A 17,408-nucleotide genomic window follows, 5' to 3' on the forward strand; every position below is an offset into this window, starting at 1 on the left:
TCTCAGACCTGAAGGCGATGCCATTGGGAGACTGGGACTTTTATAACAGGTGTGCCAACCCTTGGCACCCGGCGCACAGTTTGATCCTCACCCTCCCTGCAGGGTTGTCATAGGTGGGCCAGCGTCCATTCCTTCCAAGTGTCGTCATCCAACAGTGCCTGCCAAAGCCAGCAACCTGGCAAGAGATGGTTATGTATGGCCTCCGCAGGGAGGACAGCTGTCCGTCCCTGGCACAAGCAACATTGTCTGATGAAGTCAGAGTTCAACCCAGATGTCAGGTGGTGTGGGGAGTGATCCAGCCTGGCCTGGGCAGCACGAGTGTGGGTTCAAGTCTCAGAGTGGAGTTTCAGGTGAGCGGAGCCCTGGGTTGGGCTTCCAGCACAGGCTGGGGCCGGGTAGGAGCCCACATGGCTTCTTGGGGTACTGAGCTCACCTTGGCTGTGTAGGGTCACAGGTCAGTGGCATGCTCTCATCCTCACATCCTGATCTTCCTGTGGGCATTCTGTCTAGTCCTCTGCAGCCCATGAGGCCAGGGGTCTGTTTGGTTCACACGGAGATCACTTACCTGGAGTAAGGGGATCTCCCTGGTGTGGGCCATCTCCCGGCCACAGAGTTGTTAGTTCATGGAAGGACAAATAGTGCAATTGGCACTAGAGTTGTTAGGCCTGAGACTTTTGTTGAAACTGTTGGGGAAAAGAAATTCTTTTTTTCATCAGACTTGTAATTGGGTAAATATAAGTTGTTGGACAAACACAGCCACTCAAAGTGAGGCCAGCCAGCCCAGAGGAAACTGGAGCTGTGAGAGGGCCTCCCTGGGATGCCATCTGTGCACCTACCTGACCTAGGCCCCTAAACATCACAGTTAGGAGCCAAATGAATTCCCTTTTCTGTTTAAGACAGTCTAAATGGCAACTCAGAGTTTTGTCCTTGACCTTGTCCCTGCCCTGAGTAGGTGGTAGCTGAAACTGGACTTGTCAGGGAGGACAGCCTTTTGGGGTGGTGGTCTCTCAGATTGGTAACAGTGAAGTGATCAGGGCTGAAGGGGGTCAGTACAGAAGCCCCTGGGAGGGTTGTGTTGGTTCTGGTCTGGGAGGGACTTAGTGGTTGGCCCTCACCTCCCCTCAGCCAGTAGGAGAGGAGACAGAGGAACAGGACTCACCCAGGACTTTGGCATCAGGACCCAAGATGGGCTGGGAACCAGGGCTCCTGACCACTCATCCAGGCTGAGCCAGATGATCTCAGAACAATGATCAGGTCTGGAAGGAGGTACACACATCTTTTTAAAATTTTTACCTATTGATTTTTAGAGAGAGGAAGGAAGAGAGAAACATCGATTTGTAGTTCCACTTATTTATTCATTCACGGGTTGATTCTTGTATGTGCCCTGACTGAGGATCGAACCCACAACGTTGGTGTATCAGGAGGATGCTCTAACCAACTGAACTACCTGGCTGGGGCCACATATGTTTTTAAATAGCTGAATTGAGGTAAATTTTTCATAATATAAATGATATAGGGTACAATGTGATAAGCTTTTTTGTGTACACTCATGAAAACTTCAGCATAATCAAGGTGATGTACTTGGCCCTCCCAGTTTTCCTGTGCCTGTCTGCAGTCCCTCCATCCCCCTAAGCACCCATTTGCCGGGGTCATTATGGACTTATTTGAATTTTTTATTTTTACAGAAATGAAATCACACAGGATGGGCTCTTATTGATTGATTTGGTCTGGTTTCTTATGCTGAGGATAATTATTTTGAGATGGATCCATGTGGATCCCTTTTTCCCTGTAAGTTGTATTCCATTGTATGAATATATGTTTATTCTTTCATCTGGTTTGCTTTGGGGTCAGTTCCAGTTTGGGGCTATTATGAATGAAATTGTTGTAGACCTGTATGTGGCCATATGCTTTTGTCTTTCTTGGGTAAGTACCTACAAGGAGGATTTAGCTACCCTAATAGGTGTGAAATGGCATCTCAGTGTGGCTTTACTTTGCTTTTCTCTCATAACAAGTGTTGTTGAGCATCTTTTTGTGTTAATTTTCCACCCATGTATTTTTGGTGAAGTCTCCAACACTCTTACCCATTCCCATATACTAGCATGAGTATCTAGAAAAGCAAATATTTACATGTTTAAAAGATACCATTTATAACAGCTTCAAAAACATCAAGCACCTAGGACAGCACTGGACAAAAGCTGTACAGCTGCTCTATGCTGAAACTCAAACTGCTGTTGAGAGAAGCCAAAGAAGAGCTGAGTGAAGGGAGGGATGTTACATGTCCAAGGAGTTGGAAGGCTCAGAAGGTTGTGCGCTCTTCCCCAAATGAATCTATATCTTCAGTGCAACTCTAATGGACATCCCAGCAGGCTTTTTTTTTTTTTTTTTTTTTTTTGGTAGAAACTGACTAGATGATTCTAAAATTAATATTAAAATGCAAAGAAGTTAGAATAGCCAAGACTATCTTGAAGAACAGTACATTCGGAGAACATATACTGTTAGATAGCAAGACTTTGGAAAGTTGCAGTAATTAAGGAAGAATGGTTTTGGCACAAAGTTGGGGCAAAAGAGACAGAAGTTCAGAAACAGACACACATATAGAAGATTTGCTCTACTTCAAAGCTCACCATGGGAATACTTGAGCCCTTTCTTCTCCCACCTGGAGAAGTGAAAATAAAATAATTTTAAAACAAACAAACAAGAAAAACCCAAAGGCGTTACCAGAACCGTGCTTAAAAAAAAAAAAAATTCCCACTCTAGCCAGAATGGCCAAAAACAGCCAGGGGATGTAACATGCCCACTTTCCTGGAGGCGAATCTCTCATTTTCAAATTACTTGGGTAATTTTTACCTTTGGAAACAGCTCCCAGCTGCCAGTTCGTACCACTGATACCACAATAGCCAGCCAGGCACCAAATATTGGTCATACCCACCCCTTCATCTCTCCTTTTCCCAAACAATGCTCTCATCATAGTGAGTTAGGGGTAGGAAAGTAAATCCCACTTCTTGCTCCCTCTGTGCCTCGTAATGTGAAACTCAAAGTCATGGTAGCAGAGAGAACCAGTCTCTACCAACCTCAAGTTTGGAATGAGAGTCCCTTTCTTTTGGTCACACAGGATTGTTAGATATGGCACCTAGTTTTTCTGACATTATCAATAACAGATGTCTCACCAGCATAGAGTGGCAGAATCATAGATATACAGATTTTTAGAATAAGAAGGGTAAGATTCTCAAGGAGAAATGTCATACTTACAGATTTAGAATCACCAGTTTAATTAAAAATGGGCAAAATATTTCCATCAGACCTGCGTGCTGGCCACACTTTTGCTGTGCTAACTGCAGGCCCGAGTCTGTACATCCCTGTGATTGTAAGGCAAAGATAAGGACCCACAAGATGCTTGTAGATAGAGTCTGACTTCTGGACTTTGCACTCTGCTCCATCTGACTTCCTGATGTCACTGTCCTCAGACCCCTCCTGTGAACATGGGTGGGGGTGTTGCTTTTTGAGCAGAAATGATATGATCTTTTAGGAGTCAATGACCTTCCAGGGTGTGGCCATGGACTTCTCCCAGGAGGAGTGGGAGCTGTTGGGTGGTGCTCAGAGGAAGCTCTACAGAGACCTGTAGGAACCTGGCCTCGTTGGCTAAGGACAGCATCCTTCATTCCCATGCTCAGCAGGTCACACTTACTTAGCATCTACTGTGTGTCAAGAGCTATGTTATGAAGTGGAGATTTATTGCTGAATAAGACAGTCATGGTTCTGCCCATGTGGGGTTCATGGTCTGCTGGTTTCTCTAACACAATAACCTCATTTTTCAGTATAATAAGTCCTCATTTAATGTCATCAATAGGCTCTTGGAACTGTGGTAGGATTGTTACAGAACCCCTGGGCTGCTCCAGTTGAAAACAAACCCATGGGCTCTTTAGTTAGGGGCCCGATTGCCCGCCGCCAAAATTATAACTCTCAATACCAGAGTTTGGTGAAAAGAAAAAGAATTGTTTATTTAACAGTTATATAGATTTAGTTATTTGTGGATTTCTGTTATTAAGTCTTATGCTCTTTAAAATAACCACAAACGCATATCCTTGCCTCCCCCCCTTCCAAACCAGGCTAGTTTTAGGGAAGTCAGAGAAACCGTTTCCCTACTTTCCCAACACAGTTCAGCTTTACCAGCAGCTGCCAATCATTCAATCCTGATTGGGGAGGTCCTTTCTGTGCTGTGGTGCCCTCCAGCTCTCAATGCAGAACCACCTGGATTCTCAGCCTCCTTGCAAAACTGCCTTCTTCTTGCAAACCGTGTGGATCTTCTCTCCTTCTCAAAACTGCATGGCGAGAGCCTCTTAACGCAGCCTGGAGACCCCTTCTCCAAGCCACATGGAGAAGGCCCCTTCACCAAGCCATGTGGAGGGAGCACACACGAGAGAGCGAGAGCGAGAGAGCCCGAGAGCTAGAGTGAGAGCCCGAGTCAGAGCGCGAGAGTCTCAGAGTGAGAGCACGAGCGAGAGCCAGAGAGAGTCCGAGTCCGAGCGCCAGAGCGAGAGCCAGAGTGCCAGTGAGAGCCAGAGCCGGAACGAGAGCTTGAGAGACCCCGCTAAAATGTCTGCAGCTGCTTATATATCCCTGACTGCGTCATCTGACGCAGTGGGCGTTGCAAACAGTTCTGACCATTCACAGACCCTTACGTAGGCTCTGTGTGCTTTCCATACCATCCCCTGGTTCAAGACTCCTCCCATCTGCCTGAGGCTTTGGATGCATTAAAGCCATTTGCATAAGAAAGACAGTAGCCACCAGCCTCAGGCATGTGGAAGCATTTGAAAAGCTGCTTACTTCTCCCCATCCCCCAGCAGCAAACTCTGGGGATTTTTGGACTCCCCTGTTTCTGTAACAGTTTCCCCCCTTTCAGACTAAGACCCTTTATAATCTTATAAAGGACAATGGGCGAAGGTCTCATGCTCCTCTAACTGCTTCCTGCTGAACGTGGTCGTCGTCCTACCTACCCTTGGGTCTAGAAATCCCTAATAAGAGTGGGGATGTAGGGGAGGGTGCTCTTCCCACATGGGGAAGAATCTTGCAGAGTCCAGGTCAGTTGGCTATTCCTGGGTAGCAGCATGCTTGGTTTCCAAGGGCTGGTACTGCTGGACAAGCTGGCATTCTTGTCATATTCTGAGGGCAACAGACTTGGCAACAAGGTTAAAAAAACACAATTCAACCTATAACCTCTATATACAAAAGGCAGGGATTAATTTTTCAATGTCCCACGTTAGGAAAAAAAATGGCTTCTTTGGAGGAAGGTGTGCAGGGCATGTCACACCTGTCGAAAGCCCTTTTGCCCACCATACTTAGTTTGGGCTGAGGGGTATAAATTTTGGATTTCCCCCCCTCTCAGACCTCTGGGCCCTTTCTGTCCAAGCCATTAGGACAGAAAAGAAACCGGTTTTAAAGTGAAGCCTGCAGACCACCCCATACTTCACCAACTCAGCCACTTAGTTCAGCCAAACCGTTGAGTCTCAGGAGGTGGCAATGCAGATGGGCTTCTTAAGTGAGGCCTATATGTATAGATAATTACTCAGGTAGAGATCATAGGCTTATGCCCTATGAAAACAGAAAGAACATGCATGTTAAATCGCACAACACAATTGACAAACCAGTCTTCAAATCTGAGAGACTGTCTTATTGTTAAGACATCCAGTTGCAAGGCACTTGACATTCTTCTTGCCTGTAAATAAAGCATCCTTTATAATGTCACAGACTTGGTTTAACTTTCAAATGAAAAACAAACTTTATAGACAGTTAGCTGCACTGAGCATTGCAATTTTCCTTAAGTCATGATTTTTCTCCTTAAGATTACCCTCCTTGCCAGTAAAGGGACTGCATTAAGTCCAGTTTTAATTTAGCCTGTTCATTTGCATAAACACAACAAGAGCAGTGGTTGATCACATATGATCTTTAAGTCTACTATGCTGGAACTTACACAAGGAACCTTCATGTTGACTTTTAGTTTGCCCATTAGGGCACAGAAGCTGAGCCACACACCTGCCATTCAGCCTTGCCTGCAAACACCTGCTTTCCCAAGTCCTTTGGGTTTTCCATTGTGCCTTAAGGTTCTTTCTAGCCATCTTTCAGGAAAGCAACCTTCATTCCTTCCCTGGAAAGACTGCCATGAACCGCACAACCAACCAAGGTGTCAGGCCTTTTTCCTTCTGGGCTTTCCTTAGCTTCAAAAGTCAAGTTCAGTTCTTCAGGGCTTTCTGGTAACAACCAGAGCCTAAGCATGCCTCCTTCAGGCATGTCATTCCAGTCAAAGTCTTGGTTAACAATACCTTTATTAACAACTGGTCTTTTTAGTTTTATGCAAAGAAACCTTATGTCATTTCTTACTCCTTTAAATTGCCAAATTCTGGAGGGATCAGGTAAGGAGAAAAATACACAGTGTGAAGGAAAATCCTTGTCCTTCTAATATTCCCAAAATTGCATTTCCATGCCTTATACTTTCTTTTGTTCACTTTCCTACATGTGAAGTTTTTTTAACTTTCTCTGGGAAACCTCAATTTTCCTTTCAGATTATATGACCAGTACCAATACAGAGAATTCCAGACACTTCCTAGGTCTCAGAGAATTCTAGACCTTACATAGGTCTCCAGTGGCTAATGCCAAACCAATACAGGGAATTCCAAATGACCTTTCATAGGTCCCCAATGGCTAAATGCCAATCCCAACACAGGGAATTCCAAATAACCTTTTATAGGTCCCAAGGCTAAATGCCAACACAGGGAATTCCAAATGACCTTGCCTAGGTCCCCAATGGCTAAATGCCAACACAGGGAATTCCAAATGACCTTTCATAGGTCCCAAGGCTAAATGCCAATACAGAGGTACAGTAACCATACAATTAGACCACAAGTAGTTGAGGTTTCCCTTTTCCCAGGTTTAAAAACTTTCACAACATTTCTATATATTTACCCATTCAGATTTAACCATAACCCATTTCCAATTCTTTTCCACACTGTAAAGGACTCTACCCAAACTCAGTATTTAGCAGCTAAAATTTCCTAGATTTGCAAGCACATGCCTAAAGCAAAAGAAACACTTTTAATCTGTGTTTCAGTTCACTGTCCTTTTTTTCGAAAGAGTAATTTCAAATCTTCTTCTGGAGTGCAGGTCCAACTTTCCCTTTCGGTGTCAGTCACAGCAGCAGGGTCTGTGTCCTCCTCAGGCGGTGCTCGTTTTACCCGTGTGTGGTGTATCCAGGGCTTGATTCCTACCAGCTTCAGCGAAGAATGTGTTGTTAGCAAAACATCATAGGGACCAGTCCATTGTTCAGCCAGCTGCTGTTCAGGACCTTGCGTCTTTCAGTTCTTCAGTAAGACTCTGTCCCCAGGTCTGAATGGGTGCAAGGGTTCTCATTTCTACTTCCCTTCTTACGATCTGGACACTCATTCTTCCAATGGCCCTTCTTTCTGCAATAGGCACACTGGTCCTTGCCCAATGGCTCTTTCCTCCTCTCTTTAGGGTCCTGTTTCTTCCTTTGGCCTCTCCAGCCTGTTTTAAAGAACATCAGGTCCTGTCTTCTCTTTTCTACTCCCCTTGCATGGTAAACTTTAAATGCAATGTCCACTAACTGAGAGGGGCTCATTCCTAATACCCCATCTATACGCTGGAGTTTCCGTCTAATATCTGGGGCACTCTGCCCAATAAATGTCATGTTCACCATTCTTAAGTTCTCTTGTGCCTGTGGATCAACATCAGTGTACTTTCTATAGGCTTGATAGATCCTCTCTAAGAACTCAGAAGGATCCTCATCTGGTTTTTGCTGAATAGTCTGTACCATAGTCAGGCTTTTTGGCTTGGGTACCCCTTTTCTAAGTCCTTCCAATATACACTTCCTGTAGTGTTTCAAAGGAACTAGGCCTCCACCATTTGGGTCCCAGTTAGGCTCTGTCCAAGGAATTGCCACAGTTGGGTCGGGGGTCCCATGGGGATCCTCTCCATGGAGACGCTGAGCCTCTTCATTAGCCTTACTTGTAACCAGTCGCTTCTCATCCCCAGTTAGCAGAATATTTAGGAGAGCCTGTACATCTGCCCAGTTCGGGTTATGAGTGGCAAAAATGGAGGCAACAAGCTCTGCCATTTTCTGAGGATCTTCCCTATATGAGGGGTTAGAATTCTTCCAATTTAGCAAATCTGAAGTGGAAAACGGAGTATGGGCCCAATAGTAGCCAGAGGGCTGGCCTTGCTGATTTATTCCACCTATTGGGTACTGCCGTAGAGGGAATTGGCTTGCTCCAAATTGGGAGGCCCCCTGACTATACTGAGTTCCTTGGCGGGTTCTGGCGGGGGAGACCCACTCCTCGTCCTGTAAGGGTGGAGTCATTGACTTTGCAGTCACTTCAGAGGCTGGCTCCAAAAAGGGTGGTGCGAGAGAAGTCCCTTGAGTTTGCAAAAGGGCGGGCACCACGGAAGCCACTTCCATCTCTGGAGGTGGTATGGTGGAAGCAACCTCCACCTGCAGAGGGCGCTGCGCCACAGGAACCGCCGCCCCGGAAGCCTGGGCCTCCTGCAGAGGAGGTGGAGCCACTGCTGCGGAAGCTATGGCCTCCTGAACCGCCCCCACCTGTGCCTGGCTTGGTACCAAATTAGGGCCTTTGTCTCCCGGATTTAGAGAATTAAAGAGGGCTACGTCCTCATTTTCCCTTTCTTCCGGCGTTTGACTCTCAGGAAAAGGCTTTGAGACCTCTTTTTTCCTCTGCACCATTATTTGGGCCTCCATTTCTGCTAAGGTCTTATTATGCAACTCTACAAATGCATTTAGATAATAAACATCTTCCCAATTTCCTGATTGCAGGCAGTACCTTTTCAATTGCTTAATGACATGATAATTCAGGGTACCATTCACAGGCCACCTTTTCTTACCACCCAGAACATACTCAGGCCAAACAGTATTACAATAATAAATTAATATTTTCTTAGTCATAGGATAACAACAGTATTTATCCCAATTTTCCAAAATTCTCTCCAGTGGGCTGCCATCAGGGACTTGCCCAGAACTGCCCTTATTAACCCAGACATACATGCTAATGGCTATAACCAAAACAACCCCAAGGACTAGAAAACATATATACCACTCCGGCATCCATAATTCTTTTACGTCCAGGAATTCTCCTAATCGGACAAACAAATCTAGTATCCACGATGCCATTATTTTAGAAATACACAGAAATAAGTTTTAGCAAACAATCTTACTTCTCTAATCCCTTCTCAGTTCTATTTTCTTTTCACCACACTGGCGTGCTTAGGCGGTCGGCGCCCTCAGAAGGTGTCTCCCAAGGGGGTCGACCTGCCACGGGAAATTATTAATGTCCCACCTGGGGTGCCAAATTGTTACAGAACCCCTGGGCTGCTCCAGTTGAAAACAAACCCATGGGCTCTTTAGTTAGGGGCCCGATTGCCCGCCGCCAAAATTATAACTCTCAATACCAGAGTTTGGTGAAAAGAAAAAGAATTGTTTATTTAACAGTTATATAGATTTAGTTATTTGTGGATTTCTGTTATTAAGTCTTATGCTCTTTAAAATAACCACAAACGCATATCCTTGCCTCCCCCCCTTCCAAACCAGGCTAGTTTTAGGGAAGTCAGAGAAACCGTTTCCCTACTTTCCCAACACAGTTCAGCTTTACCAGCAGCTGCCAATCATTCAATCCTGATTGGGGAGGTCCTTTCTGTGCTGTGGTGCCCTCCAGCTCTCAATGCAGAACCACCTGGATTCTCAGCCTCCTTGCAAAACTGCCTTCTTCTTGCAAACCGTGTGGATCTTCTCTCCTTCTCAAAACTGCATGGCGAGAGCCTCTTAACGCAGCCTGGAGACCCCTTCTCCAAGCCACATGGAGAAGGCCCCTTCACCAAGCCATGTGGAGGGAGCACACACGAGAGAGCGAGAGCGAGAGAGCCCGAGAGCTAGAGTGAGAGCCCGAGTCAGAGCGCGAGAGTCTCAGAGTGAGAGCACGAGCGAGAGCCAGAGAGAGTCCGAGTCCGAGCGCCAGAGCGAGAGCCAGAGTGCCAGTGAGAGCCAGAGCCGGAACGAGAGCTTGAGAGACCCCGCTAAAATGTCTGCAGCTGCTTATATATCCCTGACTGCGTCATCTGACGCAGTGGGCGTTGCAAACAGTTCTGACCATTCACAGACCCTTACGTAGGCTCTGTGTGCTTTCCATACCATCCCCTGGTTCAAGACTCCTCCCATCTGCCTGAGGCTTTGGATGCATTAAAGCCATTTGCATAAGAAAGACAGTAGCCACCAGCCTCAGGCATGTGGAAGCATTTGAAAAGCTGCTTACTTCTCCCCATCCCCCAGCAGCAAACTCTGGGGATTTTTGGACTCCCCTGTTTCTGTAACAGGATGATGTATAACAAAACCAATTTAACATAGGCCAATTGATTTAATCAAAAATTACGTTCCTATGGCGTCTCATTAATGTTATGAGGACCTACTGTGTATGATAGCCGGAGCTGCTGTTGAAATGCGTATCTTAGCTTAGGCATTGATAATGCCCCTGATTCCTCTTGAATACAGAGTCAAGGTGCTTGTAATTTTTCTGCTCAGGTGAAGAGCCATAAGTTAAAAAAAATTTTTTTTGTGGTAAAATATATGTAACAAAATTTGCCACCTTAATCATTTTTAAGAGTATAATTCAGTGGCAGTGATTACATTCACAATGTGGTATTATGTATAACCATCAGCACTATCCATCTTTTTATCACCTCAAACATAAACCCTTTTTTTTTTCCAAGATGGCGGAAGAGTAAGTGGAAGCTACACTAACCTCCTCCCAGGACTAGTCTGGATTTACAACTTAATTTTGGAGAAATCATCAGGAATAACCAATCGAACACTAGCTGGAGAGAAGTCTTATAACCACGGAGAGACAGAAAAGGCCGCTACATCACAACGCGACCGGTAGGGAGTGCGGAGACGCGGAAGGGCTGGCTGGGCTCACACGGGTGGCAGCTGAAGGGATTGAGAAACAGCTCAGCAGCTGGTGGTTCCCCCTGAGAAGGGCAGGGCTTAAACCCCCAGCTGGTCTTCCCAGCCTACAGCAACAGAGTGGAAAGTAAAATAGTATCCAGCTGTGAAAAGCGAAAAGCCACAGGGTTTCTTGCTAGCCAGAGAGAAACAGCTGGAGAAAAAGAGCTCTTAAGTGGATCGCATACAAAAATATTTTGGCCCCAACTTACCCTGGGCTCAAGCAGAGGGAAGGCAGAAAGTGTTAGAAATAGTAAAAACCGAAACCAAGGAAGCTGAGATTCAAGATTTATTAAGAGGAACCTGCCAGGCTGTCTCAAAGGAGAGAACAGCAGCTGGTGTACAGGCTGACAAGGTTTTAAAGGGAGGGATAGAGACGCTTGGGGAGAGTTTGGTGTGGTGGCTTTGAGGGGAGAACTGGGGAAGCAGCCGACCTGGTCCCAGTGCTGACTCATCCCCAGTACTGCAGGCAGACCATTCCCCTCCAAGTGAAGTCAGCTTGAGAGGAAGCAAAAGCCCTGCCTACAGGAATTAAGCTGCCACACCCTCGGTCCTTAAGCCTGACGGCTAATCACAGATTGAATAGATTAACAACTAAAGGAAACAGACAAAGGCAGTAGATCCCTGGAAGTCTCCAACAGGCTGCCTAAGGCCCAGACTGGTACAGGATCTGACGCCACCAGGGGCAGATCCAGGAAGTGCAGATCATTCTAAGAAGCAGCAACAAACAATAAGAGTCACAAAAATGGGGAGAGAGAGAACCCCCCATCAAAAGGAAAAGTAGAATCCTCAGAAAGAGTGCTAAATGAAATAGAGGGGCGCAAACTATCAGATATGGAATTCAAAACATGGATTATGGAGAAGCTCAATGAGTGCAGCGGAAACTACAAAGAACTCCAGGGAAACTACAAGGAACTCCAGAAAAGCTACAAGGAACTCACTGAGAATTACACCAGCATGAAAAAGGACATAGAAGCTATCAATGAGAGCCAAGAGGAAATGAAGAATACAGTCTCTGAATTGAAAAGCACAGTAGAAGGAATTAAAAGCAGGCTAGAGGAAGCAGAAGATCGGATCAGCGAACTGGAGGACAACGTAGACAAAAACTTCCAGACAGTGCAACAAAATGAAAAAAGACTGAACAAGACTGAAGAGGTTCTAAGGCAACTGCAGAACAACATGAAACATAATAATATCCATATCATAGGAATTCCAGAAGGAGAAGAAGAAGAGCAAGGGATAGAAAACCTCTTTGAAAAACTAATGACAGAAAACTTCCCTAACATGAGGAGAGAAAGAGTCACACAAGTCCAGGAAGCACAGAGGGTCCCAATGAAGATGAACCCCAACAGGCCCACTTCAAGACACATCATAATTAAAATGGCAACACTCAAAGACAAAGAGAGAATCCTAAAAGCAGCAAGAGAGAAACAACTAATAACATACAAGGGAGCTCCAATAAAGCTTTCATCAGATTTCTCAGCAGAAACACTACAAGCCAGAAGGGAATGGCAAAAAATATTCCAAGCAATGAAAAACGAAAGCCTACAACCAAGAATACTCTACCCAGCAAGGCTCTCATTCAAAATGGAAGGTGAAATAAGGAGTTTCCAAGACAAAAGAAGGCTAAAAGAATACATCTCCACCAAACCAGCATTGCAAGAGATGCTAAAGGGTCTGCTTTAAGCAGCACTATTTACAATAGCCAAGTGCTGGAAACAACCTAAGTGCCCATCTGTAGATGAGTGGATCAAAAAACTGTGGTACATTTACACAATGGAGTACTATGTAGCAGAAAGAAAGAAGGAACTTCTACCATTTGCAACAACATGGATGGAACCAGAGAGAATTATGCTTAGCGAAATAAGCCAGGCAACGAAAGAAAAATACCTTATGCTATCACCTATTACAGGAAACCAATGAACAACACAAACAGATGAGCAAAATTGACCCAGAGGTATGTAAACAAGGAATAAACTAACAGTAACAAAGGGGGAGATGGGAGGGAGAGATGGGGGTAAGAAGGGGACGGGTCTAGTCAAAGAACATGTATAAATGACCCACGGACATGGACAACTGGGTGGGGACTGAATGTGGGAGAAGGGGGGGCAGGGTGTGGGGAAGCAAGAGGGGGAAAAAAGTGGGACAACTGTAATGGAAAAAGAAAAAAAATTTTAGTGGGGGAAAAAATGAAAATATAAAGAATGGAAATGCAAATTCAGTGAATATTAGAAGGACAAGGATTTTCCTTCACACTGTACATTTTTCTCTGTATCTGATCCCTCCAGAGTTTGGCATTCTAAAGGAGTAAGTAATGACATAAGTTTCTTTGCATAAAACTAATAAGATCAGTTGTTAATAGAGGTTTTTTTTTTGACTAAGACTTTGACTGGAATGTCATGCCTAAAGGAGACATGCTTGGGCTCTGGTTGTTACCAAAAAGCCTTGAGGAACTGGGATTGACTTTCAAAGGTAATAAAAGCCCACGAGATAAAAGGCCTGGTACCTTGGTTGGATGTGCGGTCCATGGCAATCTTTTCAGGGAAGGAATGAAGGTTGTTTTTCTGAAAGATGACTAGAAGGGACCTTAAGGCACAATGGAAAACCAGAAGGACTTAGAAAAGACAGGTGTTTACAGGCAAGGCTGAATGCCAGGTATGTGGTTCTGCTTCTGTGCCCTGAAGGGCAGACTGAAGGTCACCCTAAATGTTCCTTGCATAAGTTCCAGCAAAGAAGAACTAAAGATCATAAGTGATCATTTTCTGCTCTTGTTGTGTTTATGCAAATGAACTGGATAAATTAAAAATGGACTTAATGCAGTCCCTTTAATGACAAGGGGGGTAATCTTAGGGAGAAAAATTGTGATTCAAGGAAAATCACAATGCTTAGTGGTAGACTATAAAGTAGTGCAGCTAACCATCTTTAAAGTTTCTTTTCATTTAAAATTTGTTTTCATTTGAAAGTTAGGCTATATCTGTGGTATTATCAAAGATGCTTAATTTACAGGCAAGAAGAATGCCAAATGCCTTGCAACTGGATGTCTTTCCAATAGGACAGTCTTACAGATTTAGAGACTTGTTTGTGGGTTATGTTACATAAATTAACATGTGTTTTCTGTTTTCAAAGGGCATAAGCCTATGATCTTATTACCTGAGTGATTGTCTGTATGTATAGGCCTCACTTAATCCTGTCTGCATTGCTGCCTCCTGAGACTCAATGGTTTGGCTGAACTAAGTGGCTGGGTTGGTGAAGGATGGGGTGGTCTGTGGGCTTCACTTTAAAACTGGTTTCTCTTTTCTATCCTAATGGCTTGGACAGAAAGAGCCCAGAGGTCTGAGAAGGGGGAACCTAAAATATTTCCCTCAGCCCAAACTAAGTATAATGGGCAAAAGGGTTTGGGACAGGTAAGATGTACCTGGCACACCTTCCTCCAAAAAAGCCCTCTTTTCCCTAATGCGAGACACTGAAGAATTAACCCCTGCCTTTTGTCATCTAGTGGTTATGGATTAAATGATGTCTTTTAACCCAGTTGCCAAATCTGTTGCCCCCAGAATACAACAAGGATGCCAGCCTGTTAAACCAAGCATACCATTGTCCGGGGACAGCCAACTGACCTGGAGTCTGCATGATCCTTCCCCATGTGGGAAGACCACTCTCCCCTCCACACCCCCACTCTTATTAGGATTTCTGGACCCAAGGGTAGGTAGGACGACGACCATGTCCAGCTTGAAGCAGCTAGAGGAGCTCAAGACCTTCACCCATTGTCCTTTATAAGATTATAAAGGGTCTTAAGTATGAGAGGGAGAGATTGTTATTTTTTATTGTTAAAATAACTAATTGTTTAAAAAAAAAGAAAAAGAATATATGAAAGGGTGAGGCAGGAGAGCTTGTATGTACGACCCATGGGCATGGACTTGGGGGGGATTGTTGGGGGAGGGGGGTGCTGGGCAGAGGGGAGCAAAGGGGAAAAAATTGGAACTATTGTAACAATATAATCAATAAAATATACTTAAAAAAAAAAACATAAACCCCATACCCATTAAATACTAATTCCCCTTCCCCTTCTCCCAGTCCCTGACAACCCACCATCCTACTTTCTGTCTCTGGATTTGACTCCTCCAGAGGCCTCCTATGAGTGGGATCACGCATTATTTGCCCTTCTGTGTCTGGCTTATTTCACTGGGCATAATGTCCTCAAGGTTCATCCATGTTGTAGCATCTTGGGGACTATAGGTCAGAGATGTCTCCACAGAGGCCATAATTGTATAAGGAGAAGGCTGAGGTCCTTGGTGGCACTTTCTCAGATACCTTCAGTTTGTCCTCCAGCCACCTTCTCCTCCCACATACTACCTTCTACCCCTGTTGGGTGCAGAGAAGAGAACATCCTATTTCCTTAATGATGGCCCCCTGCCTGTGTTTCTAGTTACATCTTGTTCCTCTCTCCTTTCCTGATAATTCTTTCTGTCTGTCATTCTTATTTCCCCCTTTTTTTGTAGAACAGTTCCTTCTACATTTGCATTTCTCTCCATTTTTCTCCATTATCAAGCTTTCTCCATGGCATCCTGTCCTCAGCACACCAGCTTCCTGATCTGTCTCGTTTTTCTGTCCGACCCCTCTGTTGAAAGCTGATATTTGAACATGAATCCACATGTGCCTTGTATATGTTGGAAGTACTTTTGTTTCACCATTCTTGAGTTAGAAGTTTTATTCTTTTTTATTTTCTTTTTCTTTTGCCCCCTCAATTTATTTTGGATAGGGAGATTGGACTGAAAATCCAAGAGTCAATTTACAAGAAGATGGTTTGGGGGGGAGAACCACCCAGTGATATAAATATTATTAAGCTCCTCAGAGAAGACTGGGTATGTGGTCAATTTGAGGAGAATCATGAAGCCCCCCAGAGGCTTTTGAGGCAAGTGGCACACATTCAATTAAAGGCATTTGCTTGAGGGAAGGCTGCTGCCTGGCATGAATTTGGGGAAAACTGTAATCTGAGCTCAGATCTTGTTTTATCACAGGAATGTTCTGTAGGAAAACATTCCCACAACTGTGACCAAGATAATGAGTGTTTGGTAGCTGATCCATTCTTAAACCACCATCAGATGGCATACACAGACCAGGGACCCTGTGAAAGTAGTGAATGTGGGAAAGATGTCAGCCAAAATCATCCCCTTACTCAAAGCAAAAGAGCTCAAACATCCACATATGCAGAAAGTGGGAAATCATTTAATCATGGTGTGGCTCTTACAATACACAACAAATTGATATGGTGAAGAAACCCTATGACTGTTTCCATTGTGGGAAAGTATTTAACTGGAGGCATTCCCTGAGTGAACATCAGAGAATTCGTATAGGAGAAAGACCATTCAAATGTCAGGAATGTGGGAGGACCTTTACGCATAGCTCAACCCTCACTCGAGGCTTCAGAATTCATGCCGGAGAGAAGCCCTGTGCATGCAGCAAATGCAGGGAAAGCCTTCAACAGGATTTCATCCCTTACCCACCATCAGAGGAAGGATTCACACAGGGGGAAAGCCCTATAAATGCAAAGACTGTGGAAAATCCTTCTGCCAGAGTTCTTATCTTGAACAAGCAAACGCATACTAGCGAGAAGCCCTGTGAATGTAATGAATGTGGAAGAAGAACCTTTAGCCAGAGGCCCTCCCTGATTAAGCACAGGAGAACTCGCACTGGAGAGAAACTGTATAGCTGTAACAAATGTGGAGAAGCTTTCAGCCAGTGTTCTTCCTTTATCACACAACAAAAAACTCACACTAGTAAAAAACAAACAAACAAACAAAACTAGAAAATCATCGACAGTGGGAAAACTTCCTATCAGAGCAACCACTTTATTGCATCTTAGAGCTTGCCTGCTGCCCTGTAAAATGTATTTTTAAAAAAACTCTACCAAATAAGTATGGGTCACGTTACCTTTCTGACGTCCAACTTGAAAAGAAGTAGGCTTATGCCACATTCTTGAATGAAAGCCCTGAGATCTAGATCTCAGAGGGGCCTTTTCATGGGGGAAATTGCCACTGCGCTATGCCCGGTGAGTTCCACCCTCTTGGAAAAGACCAATAAATGGGAATACTAACAAAGAATGGGATTTTGCTAAGAATGAGCACATTCATTGAGTTGTTGAAGCAAAAGGCATTCTGTTTCAATATTTTACTTAATTATCTCAATGCTGTCGGTCACTTGGCAAGGTCCTGACCTGTCCTCCACACTGTCGTGCATACATACACAGTGTGTATGTTAAGACAGAAAGTGCTTTGGATGCAATGTGAAAAATAGGGTATAAAAATCATATATGTAGTTCTATCTGGTAAAGTCAAAATATGTACATATGTGGACAAAGGCTTGACAGAGATGTGCAGGAATGAACAGTTTACTGGTC

The 17,408-nt window shown here is 44.5% G+C and overlaps 1 pseudogene; it reads left to right on the top strand.

Annotated features, from left to right (window-relative positions):
• Positions 1-185: 185 nt before the first annotated feature.
• On the top strand, positions 186-16,817 carry ZNF554 (zinc finger protein 554; annotated as a pseudogene).
• Positions 16,818-17,408: the final 591 nt, after the last annotated feature.

Source organism: Furipterus horrens, unplaced genomic scaffold (genome assembly GCF_987537825.1).
Source record: "Furipterus horrens unplaced genomic scaffold, mFurHor1.1.pri manual_scaffold_10, whole genome shotgun sequence".
Taxonomy (NCBI): domain Eukaryota; kingdom Metazoa; phylum Chordata; class Mammalia; order Chiroptera; family Furipteridae; genus Furipterus; species Furipterus horrens.